The sequence below is a fragment of the Phascolarctos cinereus genome, unplaced genomic scaffold (genome assembly GCF_003287225.1).
Source record: "Phascolarctos cinereus isolate Bilbo 61053 unplaced genomic scaffold, phaCin_HiC Scaffold_726;HRSCAF=1367, whole genome shotgun sequence".
Lineage (NCBI taxonomy): Eukaryota > Metazoa > Chordata > Mammalia > Diprotodontia > Phascolarctidae > Phascolarctos > Phascolarctos cinereus.
The window spans coordinates 276,790,434-276,811,506 of NW_027556098.1; the positions used below are offsets into that span (position 1 = coordinate 276,790,434).

Below are 21,073 nucleotides of genomic sequence, written 5' to 3' on the forward strand. Positions count from 1 at the left end.
AAAAGGAATGGCCTTCAGATCCCATGTAAACACATTCAGGTTATTAAGAAACTGAATATTAGGCAGCATTTATTTAATCTGAAAGAAAACACAAAGGACTCACATCAGAGTTCCTAAATAGTCAAGACAATTCACTTCCTCCTGGTGGGTCTTTTCTTCCTCAGGGACCTATATAGTTGCTCTGACTTATAGCATTTACCCTGGATGAACAAGGAGAAAAAATATAGAGTTGCTTAGGAGTTAAGTGATTTGAGAAGTTTCTACAGGAGCAAAACTAATGCATCAAGGTTAAGAAGGAAAGCAGTCAAATGAGGGGACAAAATCTCAGATAAGGGTTTGGTATCCAACATACATAATAAAACTATGTATATATAGATATACACACAAATATATATACATATAAATATACACACACACATATACACAATTTATGTACACTTAAATATACATAAATATATACATATATATTTACACCCCCCCCACAAAAAAGCTATTCCTCAATAGATAAGTGGTCAAAGGATATGAACAGTTCTCAAAAGAAGAATGGCAATTAACAACCTTAGAAAGAATGCTCCAAATCACTAATAGTAAGAAAAATGCAAATTAAAACAACCCCGAGGTTTCACCTCGCACACTGCAAATTGGTCGAGGATGAAAAAAGATAGAAATAGTCAATATTGGAGGGGTTGTGGGAAGAAAGGCATGCAATCAGTACAACCATTTTAGAGAGCAATTTAGAATTATATAAATAAAGAGACTAAAAAGTATATAACCTTTGACACAGACATTCCATTACTGGGCTTATACACCAAGAAAGCCACTGATAAGAAGAAAGTCTCCATATATACCAAAATATTTGTAGCAGTAGCTTTTATGATAGTAAAGAGCTGGAAACAAAGTAGATGCCCATCAGTTGGGGAATGGCTAAACAAATGTGGTATATGAATGTAATGGAATATTAATGTGTGTTAGAAATGACAAATAGGATGAAAATAGAGAAGCATGGAAACTGATACAATTGAAATAAACAGGGCTAAGAAAACAATATATACACAACAGTAATGTAAACAGAAAGAACAACCACAAAAAAAAAATCAAAAGTGAACTTTGCAAAATTACAAAGAATGAGTATGGCTAAAAGACGAGATATGAGAAAACACCTTTATTTCTTTATGAAAGTAGGAGGTCAGTGGGTATAAATCTCTGCGTGTATTTTCAGACATTTCCAAAGTATTGATCAGTTTTCTTGATTCCTTTTTCAATTTTTTTTCTTTAAAAATATTATTTGTTATATGGGAAGGCTCTCTGGAAGTGAGGAGCAGGTGGAATACTAAAGAAAATTTTGGTGGTGCAAAAAGACAAAAGGAATCAATAAAATTTATTTTCTAAAAAATTAAATAAATAAAAATAATATTTTTAAAAAGAACATTAACATTTCAGAATTACAAAGAATATGAAAAGCACCACCTCCAACTTCTTTGCTGTATATATTTTTCAATCTTTTGATGTATTGATTAGTTTTTCTGATTTTTCTTCCTTCCTTTATTTCTTTTTTTCTTGAAAAAATTCTCTGTTATATGTAATGTAAATCTGGGAGGGGAGAAGAGAAGGGACACTGGAAAAAAACTGTAACAACAAAAGATATCAATAAACATTTCTTTTTAACAATGAAAAAAAATTAAGTAATTAATGCACATATACCCTGGTGTGCTATGTCTTTGCAAATACCCATACAGTCCTCCAAACCTACCATCCTAGGATTCCCCATTCAAAAAAGAACTTAGGGTTTCTAGGGAACAAAGCAGTCCCCTCCTTTGGGAGGCTCCACTTTCATTAGAAGCCTACCATACAAGCCAGTGGTACTCCTGGTACCAGTAAGGAATAGGTTTATATTGTTTCTTGTGGCTCCCTGCTGTACTGATCCTTCTTCTCATTCATGTCTCTATCTGACACAAAGTGACCATGCAGGTACCTAGGCCTCTCTCTCGCTATAGAACCAAGTTCATACCTCTGTACGTCCTCTCTCCACATTTCTCTGTCCAATTTCTTTCATTTCTCCTGGAAGTGATGGTCAGCTCCCTTCAAAAGGCCAAGGGGACCAAACACAGGGATTCAGATTCACCAGTTTGAGTTAGGGTCAGAACAAAGGACTGATCAGTGAGACAATAAGAATTCTGGACAGGGAAAATTTATATCTCATTTCAAAAATTCAAATCTTACGAAGGTGACAATGGGGAGAAGATTACCCACCTCCTACCCATCCATGCCTGGGAATACCCACAGTATTATGTAGACTTGCTGAGGGCTGTATATACTGTGTTTCATGAAATCCTCACAACAACCCTGTAAGGTAGGTACTGCAGGTATTATTATTCCCATTTTACAGATAAGGAAACAAGCTCAGAGGGGCTAAATGACTCACTTGCCCATGATCACATGGCTAATAAATGTAAGATTCAGAATTTCAATTCCTGTTTCTCCTGAGGTCTAGGTCTCCTGAGCCCTTTCTGCTATATCATGCTGCCTACACACACAGCAATGATGGGGTCAAGCCTAAGAATGAAATTTAATAGAGATAAATGTAAATTCTTGCATTTTGTTTTAATAAGCACAGGATGAGAGTGGTGTGGCTAGACAACCATTTGTGTAAGAATATCTGAGAAATTTAGTATTCCATGAGCTCAATGAGTCAACAGTTATGACACAACAGTCAGAAAAGCTCATTCAGTCTTAGAATAATATATTTAGAGGTATAAGATACAGAACAAGGGTGTTGATGGTGTATCTTGTTCAGTTCCTAGTGCCATAATTTAACAGTTATCTAAGTAAACTGAAGCAAATTCAGTGCTCAAGAAAGGTGATCTAGATGATGATGGACACTCAAAACTGTTATAATTAGATGAGGTGAAGGAAATGGGGATGGTAAACATGGAGAAGAGAAGACTTAAGGGGGAGGGGTCAGGAGAATCATTTTCAAATTCTTGAAGAGTTGTCAAGTGGAAGGATTAGACTAACTCTGGGCGGCTCCACAGGGGTAAAACTAGAACTGATAATGGAAGGAGGATGGTTTGGCCTTGATAAAGAAATTTTTAGTTACTACAACTGATCAGAAATGTTTAGATCATGATTGAGTTACCTGTCACAGGAAGTATTCAAATAGGGGCTTGATGACCACTTGTTAGAGATGTCACAGAGGAATTTGTAGGAAACAAATAAACTTTAAGGTCATAAGATCACAGGATAATTGATATAGAGCAAGGAACCTCAGAAGTTATCTAGTCTAACCCCCTCATTTTACAGATGAGGAAAGTGAGGCTTAGACAGGTTGAGTGAGTTACTCAAGGTCCCATAGAGAGTAAGCATCAGAAGCAGGATTTGAATCCATGTCTTCTGACTTCAGAGCCAGCACTTGTTCTACTGTAATATGGTCCTTTTCTACTAAGACTATAGGAGTCCAGCCTAGATCTGCCCTTAACAGAGAAATATCTGGGACAAATCTCATGCTACTGAGCCAGGTCAGCATTGGTAAGCTAAGCTTAGCCTTCCTCATTCCCATTCCTGGTGAGGGGCTAGAATGTGGGGCAGGGAGGAGGAGACAGTGATTCCTCCAGTGACACCTCTGAGGCCAGGGATTATGTGCCGAATCATGGGGATGGAAAGCGCCAATTAATTCCAAGAGCAAAAGCTAATGTAGTTCGTGGAGAGATAACAGCCGGATTTCCCAGCGGCCTCCATCTGAGAGAGAGCCTTCACTGAGCACAGAAATTGCTACAGAATAGGAGGGAGGGTTGGGAGGGAGAGAAAATGAAGAGATGACCTACCTTGAGATCACCTTGGCTACTTTATAGGTATACTTCCAGCTCCCTGACAAGCCAGGTGCCCTTAAAACATGCCCCCACAGTCCCAGTATTGAGCTGACTTTACCTCTAGTTTCTAGTGGCACCTGATCTCATGGGGAATCTCTCCCCTTCCACTGGGAAGATGCGGGCAAGCCCTGAAGCCATTCTCAGTTATGTCATTGTCTGCTGATTCACTTTTTGAGGGGAATGCTGAAGGTTCAGCTCATTAATTGTTATGACATCCTTGCCCAAAAAGACTCCCTACTGGGAGTTTCAACCCAGAAGCTGGGGAAACCCTTTTGGAGACTGAAGGGATAGATAGATAGATAGATAGATAGATAGATAGATAGATAGATAGATAGATAGATAGATAGATAGATAGATAGATACATAGATATCCCGTCCTTGATGGCTATGGGGTCAAAGGACCAGGTTTCTCGGGGGTCCTGGCTAATGATGCAAGGAGTACACAAGCATTCCAAATTGGAATACTTTAGTAGCTGCTGATCTTTTGTTTGAAGGACATGGGAATCTGTGTTGGACCCACAGGGAGGGTGGCAGATGAACAGCTCTCTGTTCACCACCAGCCCACCCCTGAAAGCCCAACCATTAATTAAATGTTTAGCAATGAATCTGATGGTCGCGATCGTGATGGCTATAATTAACTGAGAAACCTCAGCTCCCTGAGCTGAGGTTTGTGATCGCCTCCCCCTCCCTCCTCAGAGGTAATTACTGAATGACAAAAGTCTCTCCCTGCTTGTCCCTCCTTGTCTGCCTCTCCTTTACATACTACTACCAGCCTTCTCAAACCAAGGCAGGATCTATGTTCTCCCTCAGCCACTGGGTAGGAGAAACCAAGTAGTTGTGTCCTGGATTGGTGAGCAGAGACCCCTTCAAGGAATATCCAACAGGGTAAAATCAGGCGAGTCTGAAAAATAAAACTCTACAGAGATGACTTCCTTGTATACAGAGTAGCCTTGGGCACCTTCCTCCTACAGCCTGAGGAAAGCACAGAAAAGTATCTTATTATATCTTTCCCCATTTTTCAGTTGCATGAAATAAAGTTCACAGAATCAACCGAACTTAAGAGCTTTGCATTTAAGAGCTGGAAAGGACCACCTTTTACAACCTTCTTTTACAGATAAGGAAATTGGGACCCAGGAAGATAAACTGACACCCTCCTGCGTGTTACCTACACAACACTCCTTTCCATAGCCCAGCTGGAAGTGAAAGGACTATAATCTTGATGGCTTTCACTAGTTAGGGCCCCTTTCCTGGCTCCTGCTCTGAGCAGCTACTGGAAACCTATACCTCTGAGCCAGTGTTAGGGGCCGATGACGAACAAGGGATAAAAGTGAGACTTACAGAAGAAAATTTCCACAAATCTAGACAGCTCTGCCAACCCTTTCCATCCTGGTTATTTCTCCTACTCCGCTAGATAATGACCATCTACTCTCTCATGAAAAGGACAACCTCTCACAAGAAATCATAGTTATAAGATATTAGAGCTAGAAGGGCCTTCATTGTACAGGTGAGAAAACTGAAGCCCAGAAAGGAGAAGAGATAGTCCAAAAAAACCATCGTCACTCTCTCACAACTTAGCACAGTACTTAGAAAATAGTAGATGCTTAATAAATGCTTGTTTATTGACTAACTAATGAATGCCAAACTTACTATCAGCTTAAATTTGAGTTGTTTACATCCTGCAGGAATAGAGACAAGGGCCAGACTAAGTTCAGTATAGAAAAAAAGAGTACAGGATCTGGGCAAGAAGAGATCAATGGGATTAATAATGATAATAATAATAATAATTATTATTATTATCATTATCATTATTATTATTATTATTATTATTACAACATTTACATAGTGCTTACTATGTGCCAGGCGCTACTATCTCGTTTGATCCTCACAACAGCCCTGGGAGGGAAGTGTTATTATCTCCATTTCACAGTTGAGGAAACTGAAAGGCAAACAGGTTAAATGACTCGCCCAGAGTCACAGAGCAAAGAAGAATCTGCAGCTGAATTTAAATTCAAAATCTTCCAAATTCCAGGTCCTGTACTATATACACTGTTCTACCTAGCTGTCCTAGTATTAGACCTGTGATTCCCCTCCTCATTTTCTGACTCCAGATGGGCTGCCCATTCTCCTACATGACACTTAGCTCGGTACTTTACTCCAGTTTCTACAGTATGCAAACAACTCAGGAACTTAAGTTGACAGTAAACTTAGCATGAGTGAATCAATAAACAAGAATTTATTAAGCACCTACTATTTTCCAGGCCCTGTGCTAAACTCTGGGGATGTAAAGGATACCACAAAGAAAAATATGAGCAGTATATCACAGATACCAAAGAAATTAATGGGATCTTTGGGTGGTTAAAGTGTAGTTTCCAGAAGGACTCTGCCGTGGTCTGACCACATCTGTAGTAGTTCTGTTCTAAGTACAATATCTTAAAGGAGATATTAGCGAGATGAGAACCATCCAAGAAGGTGAAAAGCTTCCAGCCATGTCCTATGGAGATTGGCTGAAGGAATAGGGTAGATTTAGCCTAGAGAATGGAAAACGTCTGGATGACATGATAGCTGCCTTCCAAGCTTGAAAGCCTGTCATGGGGAATGAAGAATAAACATTCCGAGTGGTTCCAGAGAGAAGGCAGAACTAGAACCAATGGATATAAATTAAAGAAGGTAGATTTCAACTGGACATAAAAGGAAGAATTTTCTAACAATTGTTGTTGCTGAGTCTTTTTAGTTATGTCCGATTCTTCATGACCCCATCTGGAATTTTTTTGGCAAAAATACTGCCATTTCTTTCTACAGCTCCTTTTACCAATGAGAAACTGAGGCAAACAGAGTTAAGTGACTTGCCCAGGGGCACCCAGCTCGTAAGTGTCTGAGGCTGGATTTGCACTCAGGAAGATGAGTCTTCCTGATTCCTGGCCTGGCCCTCTATCCACTGTGTCACCTAGCTACTCCATTAAATTGTTAATGTCTAACAATTAGTGCTATTAAAAAATGAAATGGACTGTCTTATGAAGTTGTGACCTCCAAGCATTCAACAGGTGTTAAGGGATGTGATTCAATGACATTCTGACCAGGGGTCTTCACTGTGCTCAGCAATGGGGTTGCAAAGACAAAAAAACCAAGAGTTCTTGTACTCAAGAAGCCTACATTCCAATGAGGAGATAAAGCATGTGCATAAACAAGTAAATATAAAGTATATGCAAAGTAATTACAAGGAGAAAATGCCAATAACTGGGAAGACAAGGAGAGGTTTCATCTAGAAGGTGGCACCGGAGCTCTGCTTTGAAGAAAGCCTAAGGATTGGAGTTAGGAGGCTATTGTAATAGTCTGAGCAACAGGCAATTAAGGGCTTGAACTGGAGTAGAGGTGGTGTGGAGGTAGACAAGAAGACAGATACAAGCAACCAATTGCATACAGTGTTTGGTGGGGGAGGGAGGTGAGAGAAGGTAAAGAGTCAAGGATGATTCCAAAGGTTACAAAACTAGGTAACTGGAAGAATGGTGGTGTCATCACCAGAAATGGGAAAACTTAAGAGAAGCAAATGAGATAACATATGTACAGTACTTTGAAGGCTTAAAGCACTGCATAGATGTTACTGTTATTAATTATTATTATTTACTGTAGAAATTATTTAGGCAAAAATGTAATTAATTCTGTTGTAGACAGGTTCAATTTGAGTTTTCTGTGAAATATACACCAATGGAAGTGTCCAGCACGTAACTGGTAACATGGTGGGGCTATCTAGTTTTGGGAGTCATCTGTATAGAGATGGTAATTGAACCTGGGGAGAGAGTGTACAAAGAGCAGTGAGCCTAAGACAGAACTTTGGGAATGCCCACAAATAGAGGGAGGAGGCAGCTAATGATCCAGCAAAGAAAACTGAGGACAGGTAGGAGAACAAGAAAGCGCATTGCCACCACAGCCAAAGGAGAAGAGACTGTCCAGCAAGCAGGGATGGTCAAAAACTGTAGAAAGTAAGAAAAGACTCTTGGATGTAGCTGTTAGGAGAGTACTGGTAACCATGGAGAGAACAGTTTCAGTCAAGTGGTAGGGTCAGAAATCAGAATGCAAGGTAGTTGGAAATCAGGAAGAGAGTCAAGGAAATAGAGGCCATGATAGGAGACATCCCTAACTGGATTTATAGAGTGTTAGAAGTGGGAGGCCCCTCGGAGATCATCTAGTCCAGGGACGAGGAACCAGCAGCCTCAAGGCCACATGTGGCCCTCTAGGTCCTCAAGTGCAGTCCTTTGACGGAATCCAAACTTCATTCAGTCAAAGGGCTGCACTTGAGGACCTAGAGGGCCACGTGTGGCCTTTGAAGCTGCAGGTTCCCAACTCTGATTCTAGTCTAGTGATTTTACAGACAAGCCAAGAGCACCTAATCTACTTAACAAAGGTCATATGGCTCACTTCATCAGAGTGGTATTAGCTGGCCCCTGGCAGAGAACAGCATGCCCAATGATAAAACAATGATTAAAAACAAAGGGGGAACAATTACCAAGTGTCTCCTAATACCAATAAGGCATCTTCTCCCTATCAATAAGGCATCTCCACCTGGACGTTTCATCAATACTGAAAACCTTGTATATCAAGAACTTAGGGATGATTTCCTAGGTATGGGAACCCCCTCTACCAATGCAGAGCAAAATAGCTAATAAATATCAGAGAAAGGATTTGAATCCAGGCCTTTCTGACTACAAGTACAGAACTCTATTCACTATGGTACTCTGCCTCTCACAAATACAATTAAAACTGAATTCATCATCTTCTCCCCTCCCCTAAATCAGCTTCTCTTCTTGCTATACCTATTTCTGTTTAGGGAGGACTATCTTTCCATCACAAGTTTAAAACTACAGAGGCGTTTCACTCTTTTTTCCTTTCCTACCCTTCCATATAAAGTTAGTCACCAAGTCCTGTCAATTCACCAGAGTCTCATCAACCCAGCCAAAACTGATCCCTCACACCCCTCTCATTCATTTAACACTTCCTATTAACTGCAACATACTGTTAATTTTTCTTACGCATATGCTTTGCCTTCCCAGTTAAACATGTAAGCTCCCTGAAGACAGGGACCATGTGTGTCTTATCAGTTTCTATATCTCCTATAGCTCAGTAGAATAAAACAATGTTGGAGCAGGAAAGGTAAGATCATCTTAGTCTAACACCTTTATTTTACAGAAGAAGAAACTGAGGTACAGAGAGATAAATTGACTAGCCCTCGTTCATATAGCTGGTTAGTAGCAGAGCTGTTTTTACAACCCACGTTATTCATTCATTCATGCAATAACATTCGCTGGGCACCTACTAGCCATCATCATTTGTGCTAGGGACTGACTGAGGTACCACGTTTGGATATGACACGGTCTCTGTCCTTACGGAGCTTACAATTTAGTTGGGTGAAGAGATACACTGATAACTACAATTCACATTATTACATGATGAGTGCAATAGAAAGATGAAAGAAGTGCTACATTAGGTCTGAAAGGGAAATCAGTCGTGGAAGGCTTTATGGAAGAAGTAGCATTTGAGTTGGATTTTAGTGGACAGGAAGGAATTGAACAAGTAAAAAAGAAGATGGGAAGACATTCCATGCTTAGATGAAAGTAAGCAAAATTCAGAAAGAATAGATTTAGGAGATGGAAGCAGGGAGAAAGAAGTGGGGTGGGAGGAAAAGCAACACAACAGGAACACAGAGATAGTGGAATATGGTTGAGGTAAGACTAGAAAGGTAGAGTGATGGCAGATTGTGGAGGGCCTTGAATGCCAAGTAAAAGAGTTAGAAGTCACTGAAGATTTTTTAATCAGATCTGACTTCCAGTTGAATGCTTTTTAAAAAACTGTTCCACACTGCTCCCTAGAAAGTCACTAAATTTTATTGATTAGTTGAATGATTAATTGCATTTGCTCATTTTCCTTATCTGTAAAATGGGAATACTTGCATTACCTACTTCACAGGGCTGATGTAAGGAAAATGCTCTGTAAACCCTAAAGTACTATATAAGCTTGAACTGTTATTGTTGCTGATTTTTTAAAATGACTAACAAGGGAGTTATTCCTCACCAACTATAGAAGCCATGCCTGTTTCTTCAAGTGGGGTGACAAGTAACCCATGAGTTCTTTATCTAACAGTTTGGATAGGGCATGGTTTTGATTTAAACGCATTTCTGTGACTCAGTGGTGCTTGTGTTCTGGAATAGTGAGAAGAGCAACTGGACCTTAGTTCAGTTCCCAGTGCTGTCACTAACCCAGCTATGTGACCTTTGGGAAACCATATCACCTCTCTGGTCTATAAAAAAGGGATAATGATAATGCCTACCTTTCCTGCCTCAGAGTATTGGTCAGAAACAACATGGCACAGAAGAAAGAACCCTGGATTTTGCCTAAGAAGACCTGGGGTTCAAATCTTATCCCTGCTACTTACTCAGTTCACACCTAGCTGTAAAACAGGTGGGGAGATTATATAAAATGACTTAGTATCCTGGAGAAGTAGGGAGCTCCCTGTCACTGACAGTCTTTAAGTAAAGGCTGAAAAAATAGATTTGTAAATAAGATTCATGATTTGGTTAATATTGGACTACTTGAATTTTAAAGTCCCTTCTCACTCTGAGATGCCATAATTCTAGGTAGCTAGGCTGGCTCCAAATACTGGCTAGAACCGGAAAGGAATCTAGATAACGCCTCAAAAGGAAAAACCACATCCGGAGAGAAGCAGAAACATGGATTAATGAAACAAAGATACTTCCAGGGAAGAAGTCTAACTACAAAGCTCTTTGCTTGGCTTGGCCATTAGACTCTACGATCAGCAACTCTGGATTTGTTTCTTAATCAGTAGGCTCCTTAACTTGATGTGAGACCATATTTCCGTCAGAGAAGCACAAGAAGATATCATTGGCCTCAATGGTCTTTTCCTGATGTGAAACATCCAGGAAGGCCAGAGAGAATTCTTCCTGAGAAAAGAGACCAAGAGCTAGCCAGTTGATTAATAAGAAGATTAAAAAGTTTTGAGAGGGGCCAAATATTCCTTGCCCTAAACATCCAACTGTATCTTAGGAGGCCAATTAGCTTTCGGAGACTCTTAGGTTAGGTCATCCCAAGGCCTAAAAGAGTTTGAATGAGAAAATAAAGGTCTGGGACTGTTGAGTTTCTATCATTTGGCTGAATGTGAATATAAACATGTTTCCTATAAAGCAAACTCTTTAAAGAGGGCACAAATGACAGAAGGAATGAAGAAAACAAGCCAGGCGCTATGCTAAACACTTTACGAATATTATCTCATTTGTAGTATTCCGGTTTTGCTGCTGAGGAAACAAGTAGACAGACCCAGAACAGTAAATGCCTAAGCCTGGATTTGAACTCAGGACTTCCTGCCACTAGGACCAGCCTGAACCACCCAGTAAGATAGGAGAGGGGGAAGATGATGCAAAACCAATGGAAAATCCCCAAATCTTTTCTTTTTGTCTGTTTCATGGGTTACCAGACAAATAACCATATATTTCACTTGGGAATGTGTTCAGACACCTTCATAGTGCGTATCTCTCTCCAAAGGGTACAGACACCAGTCCAAGCACTGGCTGTGCAGAAGGACATTACCAATACACTATCTCAGATAAACTACAGAGCAGATGAGCTGCTCAGGGACAGGCAAGAGCTGGCTGTATATCATATACACATTTGTAAATTATGTGCATTCCAGAGTGGGAAAGGAGTATATAAATTAAAGCACATGCACGTACATATTCACTCACACACACACATGCATAGACTCATTAGCAGAGACAGAAGGCTGGGTTTAATGGAAAAAATTAGCAGCTTGAAACAGTAAAAACCTAAACTTTGTCACCAAAAGATGCAGGGCAACTTCACAGAATTTTTAATGTGGCCCATAAATTAGAGCAGAATGGTGGCTCTGCAGCGCTCCCTGGTACAGAGAGGGAGCTTTTTTCCTTCCCATGCAGATTTCCATACCGTGTGGCAGTATTACAAATGTCCTGAGCAGTTTACATACAGCAGCACAGCATAAGTTTGCTGGGGGATATTGGAGCTGGTAATTGCTATTCTAAAACTGGCCTTGTAAGCTTGGGGGAAAAAAATTTTTAAAGGCATTATAAGAGCTTTATAAAGCCATAAAGTGCCTTCTGAGCAAATCAAATGCAATCTATCAAGAGAGACAGGTCTCTCAAACCCAAGTGACAGACCCCAAAACGAACAGTACAATTGAGAAGTAAGCCCAGGAAGAGGATGAACACATTCCATTTAGAGTGGCGCAGCATGATGGAAAGAACACTAGAAAGGAATCAAAAGACCTGAGCTCAAAGAACTAGCTCTGCCACATCCTGGCTGTGTGACTTTGGATAAGTCACTTGACCTGTCTGAGTCTTAGTTTCCTCATTTTAAAATATAGTATAATAATACTTGCCCTGCTGACCACAAAGGGTTATTGCGAGGCTTAAATTAGGGAATGTATACATTTTGATATAATGAAAGCACTTTGTAATCAATAAGAGGCTATTTCAAATATTCAGTATCATCATCATCTCATCATCACCATCATCATGGCAGCAACCTAGATAGATGAGCACATGAGGTCCATTATAAACACAATAATTCTGGGATTCCCTACTAGCTCTAGCAAAGCGGACTTTTGAAATGTTTCAAGGCTGAGAGCCTAGGCTAAGTTCTCCCCAGCTAAAGTGACCTCTAATTCTTAGCCAGCAGATCTTTGTGCGCCCAATGTCTCCTCTTCTCTAAGCTGTACCCAGATATCCACAGGGAAACCTCAATACATATGCTGGGATAGCAGAGGCTCAGAGTCCTCAGCATCCATTCAGGAGGTACGCTAGGTCAAAATCGTTGTCTTAATACTAAGACGTTATTTGCGAATTAAAATACTTCTCCCTTTTCCAACTACATATCTGTGTGGGGCCAAGATTTTCATCATATATTTCCATGAAAACAACATATTGCAACAGATTGAATGCAGAAGCAGATAAGAATCCAGCTGTCTTCTATTAAGCTAGACATGAGAGATTTTTGTAAAAATAGATAAAATAACTCCACTCTTCTCACTAATTTTTAAAGAATATTGTTTTTCATTAAAAATGTTAATGTAATTGGTTGTTATTTTTAATGAATTCATAATTTTTTTAGTTAGCAGTTTAAATTTCTAATATGGTAAATATTGATAGTTATAAACCACATAAACAAAAGCTTTTTTGAGGTTCTCAAAAGAGTGTAAAGGAGTCCTTTGACCAAAAAGTTAGAGATCTACTGCTCTATAGGGTTCCTACCTATGGTCTTCTCACTGGGCATTGGCCTTCCAAGATAAGGCAGATATTGTAAATAATAGTGACAATGAAAAGAAGTTTCTATCCACCTTCTTAAGAACCATCTTGGGCAAATCAGATCATCTACTTCCTAGATAAGATTTAGTTTCCTCCTCTCTAAAATGGGAGGATTGGACTACATGATTTCTAAGATCCCTTCTGGCTCTAAATCTATGATCCTATGAGTAAAATAGGTAAGTAACTGTGTCCTGACCCCATTGTTCTAGAATCAGTTCTTACTTGACCTGAATTACATTAAAGGATGTCATTCATGAATCCCACCAACAGCAGAGGATAGATGTTGTTCAACACAACCTCAAGTTGATTTACATTGCTTTAATCCTGACTTTATTTTCTCTTATCTACCTTCAACTTGGCCTTCAGACACATTCTCTGGTAGCTCTGAGGATAAAAAAAAGTGTCCTTCATCCCTCAAGTCCATTGCTGTACTATTCCAAGGACCCCAGGGAGTTCTAGATCCTTTAAAGAGTGTCTCAATCACTTTTCTCCATATATAGAAGGGTATATTTCTCTTAGCTTTAGAGAGCAGGAAAATCAAGACCCATAGTTCTACCACACTGAGGGCAGGACTAGAACTAGAACCCAGGTTCCTTGATGGCTGGTCTCTTCTTTAATTCGGTCTCCTTCCCTTCCCCCATACACCTCCAGTTCCTTCAAAGTGCCCTTCGACACAATAATCCCAGTCTTTTCATACCTCAATATTTCATAGCGGAAAACAAAAGCTATATAATGCACAATTACCCACTTTCCATTGTATTTTAACAGCTTTATTGACAGCACAAAGTACCGCACAGGAGCAGTAGAAAAGGAGCTGAAACCATGCTCCCTGGGAAATGTGTTTTTAGTTATGTGTATTTTCATAGTTTTTGCAACACCTTATTAAAGTTGAAAGCTATATATAACAGCATTACCGGTGGTGCTTTTCAACTCCACCGAAGCTGGATTTCGTTACAACCCTACACAAATGTGACCTAGCTGCCTAATACATCTGCTCAGGCATTTTTTTCCATGTCCTCTCTTAGCTCTCAGGTATCTTTCCCTCAAACCCCCCGGACAGCAGAATCAACACACATAGATCAAAACTCACTCACAGGTAGCCAGAGCTGTGATGCAAAGCTGAGTTGTCTACACTTCAAGGCTTTCCAACTTCAAGGCCTGCCACAAACTGCCCCGCTCCCTCACACCTAAGCAACTCCACACATACAATCAAATGAAACAACATGCAATACACTCGGTAAGTTTTAAAATGCTACATAAATAACAATAGTGAGCATTTATGTAACTAATAGTATATAAATTCTTATATAAGTCCAATTATTCTTTTTTTGGTTTGTTTTTGTCTCCCCAGCACATAGCACTGTAAGTAATAAAGACACTTAATTATTGCTTCTTGGGTAGAATTGTTGTTCAGTCTTTCAGTCGTGTCGGACTCATTTTGACCCTGTGGACTATAGCATGCCAATACTGTCCTGTCTGCCTCAGTTTCCTCATCTGTAAAATGAGCTAGAGAAGGGAAATGGCAAACCACTCCAGCAGTTTTGCCAGGAAAACCCCAAATGGGGTTAAGAAGAGTCGGACATGATTGAAACAACTGAACAATAACAAAAACTGTCTATAAGGTTTTCTTGGCAAAGATTCTAGAGGGAGGGCAGCTAGGATGTACAGTGGATAGAGCACTGGCCCTGAAGTCAGGAGGACCTGAGTTCAAATCTGACCTCAGACACTTGATACTTAGTAGCTGTGTGACCCTGGGCAAGTCACTTAACCCCAACTGCCTAGCAGGAAAAAAAAAAGAAAAAGAAAAAAGAAAAGAAAAAAAAAAGATTCTGGAGTGGTTTGCCATTTCCTTCTCCAGTGGGTTGAGGCAAACAAAGGTTAAGTGACTTGATCAGGGTCACACAGCTAGTAAGTGTCTGAGGATGGATTTGAACTCAGGTTTTCCAGACTCCAGGTCCAGTGCCCTAATCCACTGAGCCACACAGCTGCCTCCAATTAGAATTATGTCCTGCCAATCTAAGACTACTACCCTCAAGGACGCTAGCTACCATTGGCCATAGGATCTATCACAGATCATTGATCTAGGTCTGGAAGGTGCTCACTCAGAAATCAACCCATCCAGGGCTCTCATTTCCCAGTTGAGGAAACTGAGGATGAAGGAGATTAAATTTTTCTTGCCTAAGGTTAATTCACTTGCAATGTCATGGCCTCACCTCCACGATGTCACGGTCCTCTTCGAGAATGAAGGACAAACCACAAGGTGATACAGGCAGCTGAGTGGTGAGGTGAATAGAGTGCCAAGCCTGGCGTCAGGGAGACCAGAGTTCAAATATGACCTAGAGACTTGCTAGCTGTGTGACCCTGGGCAAGTCACTTAGCCCTGTTTGCCTCAGCTCCTCATCTGTAAAACAAGCTGGACAAGGAAATGGCAAACCACTCTAGCATCTCTGCCAAGGAAACCCCAAATGGGGTCATGAAGAATTGGACATAACTGAACAAGGTGACACAGGTACTAAGCAGCAGAAGCAGGAGTCCAACCTAGGTCTTCTGAGTCTGAAACTGGTAATTTCTACCCTGCTCCACGCTGCCTCCCAGCCCCATGTTCTTTACCTCCTGTTGCATCTGCTATCCGCATTACATATCTAGGGACTTGATTAGATTCAATTTACCTATTGCCTAGAAAGGTTTGACTATAAAGTAATTCAATTGATTTCCCAAGTCACATGAGAAAATGTGGTTCATGGCCATACGTTACATCTCAGAGGAAAACCAAAGCCGTGGTGTGTCAGTGGAAAGAGACCTGGTCTTAGAGTCAGAAGATCTGGCCTCTACCCGGGTGGCTGTTAGTCCAGAGCTGCATTCAATTCAATAAACATATATTAAGACTGAAGGCAAAAGGAAAAGGGGAAGACACAGAGGATGAGATGGATGGATAGTGTCAAGAAAACAACGAACATGAGCTTGGACAGACTGAAGATAGTAGAGGACAAAAGGTCCTGGCATGCTATAAGTCCATGGGGTCATGAAGAGTCAGACACGAATGAACAACTGAACAACAACAAAATGGTCCAGGAAGAGCATGGGGGATACAAAAAGAGGCAAAAGACAGTCCCTACACTTGAAAAGCTTAGCATCCAATGGGGGAGACAACATGCAAACAAATATATACAAAACAAGTTATTTGCAGGATAAATGGGAAATAATTAACAGAGGAAATGTGCTGGAATTAAGAAGGGTTGGGGAAGGCTTTCTGTAGGAGGTGGGACCTTGGGCAAGTGATTCAACCTTTCTGAGTCTCAGTTTCCCCATCTGTAAAGTGGTGATTATAACCTCTGATCAGCCTCAGCCCCTGAGGGAGACAGTCCAAGACCCTGTCCAGGCTCTGCTTCTGACTCTGCCACCATGACTCTCCTGCCTTTTTGCCCTGGCAGTTTCCTCAGAGTCTGTGTGGCCTTCTGTACTGGGATATCTCTCCGTCTCTGTGGCCCCTTTCTCCCAGTGCTGATTGATGATCAGCAATAATAGTAATAGCTAGCATTTATATAGTATTTTAAGGTTTGCAAAATGCTTTCCATGTGTTATCTCATTTGGTCCTCACCATAATCTAGTAAGGTAGGTTGTATTTATTACTTCCATTCTACAGATAAGGACACTGAGTCTGAGAGGTAAAATGACTTGCCCAGGATTACACAGCTAGTAAGTGTCTGAGGCAGGATTTGAACTCAGGTTTTCCTAATCCCAGCTCTAGCCCTCAATTCACCGTACCACCTAGCTGATATCAGATAATAGATGTAAATAGGATACGCTTGGATTTGTAAACTGTAAAACCCTACAAAAATATAGTGTCATACTTTGCCTTTTATTTTCTAACAAAACATGACAATAAATAATTTCCTTTGCTGAAAACCTTGTCTCCCCTCTTCTAGAAATCCAGAGCTATCTTTTAATCTCCATAGCCTTGATATGGTATTGATCAAATAATAAGTAAGACCACAGTCAATGGTTGTTGAATAAAATTAAATTAAGAGAAAGGTGTGTGTTTGCGCTAGGGGAAGGGAGGAGAGGGAATTCCCCTTTTGTTTGGGTTGGGGTTTTGCCCCAAGTAAAAATCCTACTTGGTTAGGCTTGTCCCTGCAGTGCTGGTAGCCCTGGGAGGTCTCATTATGTACTAATGATTATAACCGCACCTTGAAAACATAAAAGCTTTATGTAAGTGGTTAATCCTGGTAATAGAGGCTTAACAAACCCTGCTCCAGGCAGGACAGAAGGAACTGGAAATGAAATTCACCCACTTCCTTCTCCCCAACTGAAGTACAGAAAATGAGGCCGAATTAAAGAGGAAAGCTAAATGTAAATCATGACAGTTAAAATCCAGCTTTCACTTGCCCGCAGTTGCTGGGAATGCCCAGAGTGGGGCTCTGGGGAACTAGGCTCTCCCCTACTTCCCCCAAAAGCTACAGTAGAAGGACAGAAATGAACCACGTCAGTCTCTACCCCAACTTGGGCTCCTGCACATGAAGGCAAGAACTCTGGAGGATTTTTTTAGATAGGAAAGTGCATGCCTATGTTATTCCCCCACCCAATATCAGGACTCAAGAAGCCTCAGTTCAGGCGTGTCTTTAAAAACTTCGCACTCTATTGTGGTGTGCTTGTCAATTCCAGAAACACCCCTCTTTCAGGGCAGGGTCTATACAGCTCCAATCACCCAGGAAATCCAGGCCTATACTAAGCACTGTATCTGAATTATCCAAGTAATTGTGAATGCATAGTCCTGGAGTGAAACATCTGTTGACCATCAATCCTTGTAATGTGGGTTAGGAAATAGCATCCATTACTTCTAAGTCAATGGCTCAGGCACTTCCTGTAAAACAACAATGTAGCCCAGCAGCCTTCCATCAGTCACCGACAAACAGAATAGGAAAGTCCCTTAGAGCCTATTTGGTCCAGCATCCTAGTTTTTTACCACATAGAGTAAACTGAGGCCCCAAAGGGTTAGTGACTGACCCAAGGTCACATGGCTAGTTAGCTACACAGTTGCCACTAGCTGACTATGTGATGTGGGATGAGGAGTTTCTTATGCGCCCCCGTGTCAGATTTGCTACTCAGAGGCTTCCGATAGGACCTGATGCACGGGAAGACCTCACGATCAGGTTCCTTCCTACTGATCTGTTGGGACCAATGTCCCCAGTGGCAGACAAGGTCCTTAGTTTTCCACACTGCCCATAATTATCTCTTTTGGGGGGCATTATTTTTCATTCAGCTGAAATCTTAACAGTCTGACTAATGATGCCATGAAATATTCTTTTTTTCTAATTAGTGAGTATTTGTTCTTAACGGGATTCCAAATACAATTCTCATTAGGGGAAAATCTGCTCAGCATGTACTAATAATGCATGTGGGCCTCTACACTCCTCTAAGTGCTCCCTACTGTCAACAAAGCTCAATACAGCTTTCCCTTTGAGGGTGTATTGGGGGAGGAGGAGAAAAAAGGTTAAGGGGAAGAAGGAGGCAGGTTGAAAAAAATAATTTAGAATTTAATTATTCAATTTCACATGTGAAATTAAGTTGAACCTAGAGTGCCTAATCCTGAGCAATTAAACCTGGACTTAATTTAGCCTAAAACACAACAGCTGGAAAAACAAACATGCCTCTCCTCCAACCCCTTCCAGACCATGGGGCGATTGGGCAGATTCCCTGAGGGAGGGTACCAGATGAACTACTTAATTTCTACAGAAACGCAGGGTCAGATGCTCCCTTACCAGGATTCCCCTAGAAGGTAGCTGGGCATCCCCAAAGATCCATTCTCTGCTATTCTCCAAGCAAAAATTACTCTTGCCATTTCATATGGGCTACAACACTGGATTCAGTGTCAGATGGACCTGGGTTTGAATACCAGCTCCACTGTCTACTATACTGTGGAAGAGTACTGGGCAGATCCCTTCACCTCTCTGGTCCCCAGTTTCCTCCTCTGTAAGATGAGAGGATTGGGCAAGATGATCTCCCAACCAGTTCCAAATTAATGGACATAGGATCCTATGCAAATGCCTATAACCTGCACATGGAGGATATTTTGAAATAAGTTTGAATGAAAACGTCCTGAGCCCTGACAGTTTGCTTAGTGATACAGTCTTTCAGGTCTGCTTCAGTCTGTTGGGCCAAGACCCCAACTTGAGAGACTGAAGATGGTGAAGATATGAAGGGCAGGAAGCTCCTATCTGCCCAGGCATAGAAAGGGGTTGGGGCAGACCAGAATGTCAGTTTCAGATTAGGACCCTGTTCCTCTTCAGGAACCTTCTACTCCAGAGAAATGGGCATCATCAATTTTTCCTGTCTTCCCTCCCTTGCTCCTCTCATTCCAACTCTTCACAAATCTACTTTTCATTTTCCTTCCTCCCAGTCCCAGTTCTTCCTCTCTTTTCCACTGCTCTAATCTAAACCACATGCATCCTTTCAGACCTGATTCAAATCTTACCTTCCTTCATAGGGCTTTCCTGGATCATTTCATCCCTACCGTATCTCTCCCTATGCAAAATTCGTGGTAGTTCCAGCCTGCCATTTTGTAGACCTTAAAACATTACATAAATTTGTGGGGTTGGATTATTTGTTCCTCCCTTTCCCCCAGACCTGTGATTTCAACTATGTGGGGAATTCCTCATATGAAAACTTCTTTCTTTGATGCAGGTAAGGTGAGGGGAACAAATATTTATTAAGGACCTACTACATGCCAAGCACAGAGCTAAGTACTTTACAAATATTGTCTCATTTCATATTCACAACAACCCTATAAGGTAGATGCTAATATAATCTCCATTTTTACAGTTGAGGAAACTGAGGCAGACAAAGTTAAGTGAGGCCGATAATCTTATCACTAATTTTAGCTCTTAAAGAGCTGCCTGGAGTGAGCATTGAACAGTTAAGTGACTTACTCATAGTAACACTGCTAGTAGTATGGATCATAGGCAGGACTTCAGCCTGTATCTTCCTGATTCCAAAGCTAGCCTTCTAGTCACTACCCCAAGCTGCCTAATGTGAGATGTTATAATCACCACTCATCTTTATTACAAACTACCTGCAAGTATTTTTTTTTTAGTATTGTCTTCTAACCAGAACATTGAACACATTTCCAAAGGATTTGAAAAGAAGTAGACTTAACTGCTTCTGTTTCTTACATAGTTAATTAACTTTTCCCAGGAATGTTTTTAATGCCTCAAATAGATTACAAAGTTGCTTGAAGTCACAGAGGAGTTGAGCATGGTTCCTAGATGAGCTTGGGGCACTAGGAATATAGTGGTACCCTCAACAGTAATAGCAAGATAAGAAAAGGGGAAGGTTTGGAATTAAGATAAACTTGAGTTTAAGATGTCTATGGGACATCTAGCTCAAGAAGTTCAATAGGTAGTTGGAGATGCAAGACTGGAGGTGAACAGAGAAGTTAGGATTGGATAAGTAGATTTGAAAATTATCAACGTGGAGATCAATCAATGGGGGCTGATAATATCACCAATTGAAATAGTATAGAGGAAGAAAAGGGAACAGAACAGAACAGGGGGATATCCATGATCTGGAAGAACACCCAATAAAGCAGACTGAGAAGGAATGGTCAGATAGGTAAGAGGAGAACCAAGAGAGAATGGTGTCATGAAAACCTAGTAAGAAGAGAGTATAATGACAAAGGCTGCACAGAGGTCAAGAAGACTGAGGATTGAAAAAAAGGCCATTGGATTTGGTATTAAGAGATCATTGGTAACTAGAGAATAGTTGGTTAAATGGTGAGGTCAGAAGCCAGATTGTAGAGAGTTAAAAAGAGAGAGGAAGGGAAATAGAGACACCTATTATGGACAGCCTTCTCAAGGAGATTAGTTA

The 21,073-nt window shown here is 40.8% G+C and overlaps 1 protein-coding gene across 5 annotated transcripts in view; it reads right to left on the reverse strand.

The window, feature by feature from the left end:
* The window catches only part of PKNOX2 (PBX/knotted 1 homeobox 2), a 346,894-nt gene that overhangs the window by 301,435 nt on the left and 24,386 nt on the right, over positions 1–21,073 (reverse strand). The window contains exon 2 of one of the 5 annotated variants that reach the window (XM_078147124.1): positions 104–200. The exons of the other annotated variants lie outside the window; for them this stretch is intronic. The gene's annotated coding sequence lies outside the window, so the exon portion shown is untranslated. The remainder of the gene's footprint in view (positions 1–103; positions 201–21,073) is intronic. 5 annotated transcript variants of the gene reach the window in all.